General features: G+C 33.7%; 1 pseudogene across 1 annotated transcript; it reads left to right on the plus strand.

Annotated features, from left to right (window-relative positions):
* Positions 1 to 968: 968 nt before the first annotated feature.
* On the plus strand, positions 969 to 3,089 carry LOC143589012 (dof zinc finger protein DOF2.2-like; annotated as a pseudogene). Its single transcript, XR_013145199.1, has 2 exons — positions 969 to 1,854; positions 2,057 to 3,089. The product of XR_013145199.1 is annotated as a dof zinc finger protein DOF2.2-like (transcript).
* The last annotated feature ends 441 nt before the right edge of the window (positions 3,090 to 3,530 follow it).

Here is a 3,530-nt window from a genome sequence, read left to right on the forward strand (position 1 = left end):
ATTGATCTTGTATAGTTGTCGTATGGTATATGCTAGATCAGGTTATCAAGTTGCTTAATGGAATCCGTGATTGACCACTATTTTTGACATATCATTTGAACTTTATATTTAACTAATCTAAAATTTTCTCAGGTTGGGGGAGGGAATAATGAATACACGGATGCTGATATTGATGAAATTCGTGAAGAATGGTCGACTTTTGTGGCATCCTTTATTTACCAATGAATGTTCGTATCGATGTTAATGAAATGTTATCTTTGAAATCTTGTTAATTTTGAATGTTTGTTAGTATGTTATGAAATATTATATGGAATGGATTATTTTGCTATATATGAATTTTAGTTTTATTATGAGACGTTAATTGTCATTTAATGTGGAAATTATAAATCTGCCCAAAAATTTCTTTTTTATAATACTTAAAACCATGACACGCAAACGAGTGTCAAAAAAAGATGTCAATAATGCTTGTCATAAATGCGTGTCATAAAAAGATGACATACAAATTTACGTCATCTTTTCTTTATGACATGGTCTTCCTTGACACGTGATAGCGTGTCATCTACCTCTTTAATGGCGCGCATAGCGCGTCATTAAAGATCTATTTTCTAGTAGTGGTTGACCCATTTAAATTCGTGTGTTGTTCGGGTCAACCCATTTTACGTTCATATACGAATATGAGTAATATATATTGACTTAGTAATAAACTAAATAATTAATTACTCTTATTCATATAAAACTTATTAATAATTTGTGATAAATCTACTAGTGGTCAGGTTTTAACTTTCATATTTCAAAAAGAAAATTATCCAAAGGTTCTAGTATACAAAGCATATATAAAGGTTTTTGGTTGCTTAACGACTTTGCAGAGACCTGTGTTTTTACACTATATTGTTTGTCCTGCTTAGTAGTAAAAACCTTTGTGGATAATCCCATTTTGCAAGGACACTTTGCGAAACTAGATTGTTTTGTGACCGACAATAGCTGCGTTTTAATTTATCTTTTTTTTACAACTTTTCTACCGACTTCAAACCGTCATGTTAGTTTTCTTTAAGAACAATTTTTTCTGTATTAAATCCACCAAACCTTGCATTTCAAAGGATTTAAACCCACTCTCCTTTGTGAAAGAGAGCAAACACCATACCATCAGTATTTGCGACAATCTAGCAGCAAAACATAGTACTAACAACAATACGGTATTTTTCGAATGTATGGAACATATGTGAAAATGGATTAATATTTTGTTAGGGAACAAGTTGAGTCAAAAGAAATATTAAATAGAACTGGTGCACATTGACATACGAAAGTATAAGTGGTTAATTTATTCACAAAAGGCTTGGGATTATGACAGTAACAACCCTTATCAATAAGTTGGACATTTGTGACTTTCATGTTTTAACTTGAGAGGGAATAAAGAAGTTTCATAATTTAGCTTCTTGTATTTATTCTTGTAGTATTCTCCTACATCATTGCAATGAAAATAGTGAGCATTACCAAATGAAAAAAATTAGTTTCACATGTTAAAATTAAGAAGAAACCCTAGAAATATTTGTAGGAAAGTAAAATGGGAGAGTGGGCTAGAGCATGGAACAATAATATATAATAAACACAACACAGCACAACCTTCTCCATTCTCCTTTCTTTCTTTATCTTTCCAGGCTCCTATCTCTCTCTGTGAAAGACTTATTATTATTATTATTATTATTGATGTGATTCTCCACCATATACTCAACCCCATCACACTTTTACAAAAGAAATTAAAGCAAGATCAGAGCTTTCAATTAGAGACCACCAACTAATCATATGGTTTTCTCATCACTTCCTTCCTATGTAGATCCTCCCAGCTGGCCTCACCAAGTAACTCATGGCTTTTCTTTAATTATATATATACACATTCATAAACTTATAAAAGCAATTCAAGTTTAATACTTGTTTATACTTATACAAACAAAAGAAAAAGGACAATGATTTCACATATTCTTTATGCTTTTCTCCTTTATAGTTTGTTTTAGAATATACCCACATCTTGATTTAATTAATTTCTTGATTTATTTTACAGCAAGCAGCTGGAGGATTTGGTGATGGTGGTGGTGGTGGTGATCATGAGATTTGTCAGCTTCCGCCATCGCTATTGCTGCCACCACCACTGGTGGGAAGCGATGGAGCTGGAAGATCTCTACCAATATTGGAGCCAGGAAGGATGACAAATAAGCTACCATATCCGGATGCTGCTATGAAATGCCCTAGATGTGACTCTACCAATACTAAATTCTGCTACTTCAACAACTACAGCCTGTCACAACCGCGCCACTTTTGCAAGACTTGCCGACGGTATTGGACAAGAGGAGGCACGTTGAGGAACGTGCCGGTGGGTGGTGGGTGCCGGAGAAACAAGAAAAGCAACAAGGGATCAAGAGGTAATTCTAGGTCAAAGTCACCATCAATAAGCTCAACCAGTAATAATACTCCCATTTCTCCTAACACTCACAACACTCAACCATCTCACTTTCCTATATTACCCCCCTTGCATCACTTTGGTGGTGGGGATCTTGGTTTAATATGGGGGTGGAAATGGAAATGGAAGTGATTTGTTTAAGTTTGCAAACTTTCCAATTATGGAAGGTAGTTCTAGTGGTGGGATGTATGGAGAAGGTCCATCCAATTATGCAGGGATGAAGATGGAAGAAAGTAGTCATTATCAACAACAACAACATCAAGAGATGAACTTGTCAAGAAACTTCTTAGGTATTTCAGGAAATGATCAGTTTTTGGGTACTGGCAATATTGCATGGGGTACAACTGATCTCAGTGGCTTCACTTCTTCTTCTACTACTACTACTACCACCCACCTCTTGTGATTTATCTTATTTCCCATATTTCCATTTTAAGCTTGCATTGTGTTTTCTGTGCACAGGAGTTATAAACATTGTGCTACTGAAAAATTAATTAGTTGGTTGGTACCAATATGAAAGATTTCTGGAAACCCTAGGGCATATAGGGGGCTTAATTCTAGAGAGTGATATATATACATATAATTTGCTTTGTTTATTGTTCAAGTGATATTTGTAAGTTGCCTTGTCTACTATCATGTGAGTTAATTTCTTTTATACGTATCTTTGTTTATGCTAATCAGTTTAATTTATAAGTTGTTTCATTTGGTATATATATATAGTTTAGTCAATTAGTTTTGCTATCATACCTATGAATCATGATAAATATGGTAAGGAAAAACGCTTAAGAAAACATCGAATTCATAGTGTTCGAGATCCTATAATAACATTTGGACGCGGTTAGGGTTTTGAAATCTAACTCTTGTTCTAAACTAACTAATTCCCAGTTTGATTCAATTTGATGGCAAAAGTTATGCTTTAAATGAACATGAATAATTTGTAGTTAAAAGAAGAAATTTTGAAGAAAAGGAGAGTTTACTATTTCTGCACTAGTTTTGTGTTAAATTCAAAGGTGACACTTATTGATTCATGATGTGTAAGTAATTAGAGTACTATATGAATTGGGGAATTATACCCTTTCTA

The sequence above is a fragment of the Bidens hawaiensis genome, unplaced genomic scaffold, assembly GCF_021521415.1.
Source record: "Bidens hawaiensis isolate Kalapana, Puna unplaced genomic scaffold, B.hawaiensis_p1.1 tig00037153_1, whole genome shotgun sequence".
In the NCBI taxonomy this organism is placed as follows: Eukaryota; Viridiplantae; Streptophyta; class Magnoliopsida; order Asterales; family Asteraceae; genus Bidens; species Bidens hawaiensis.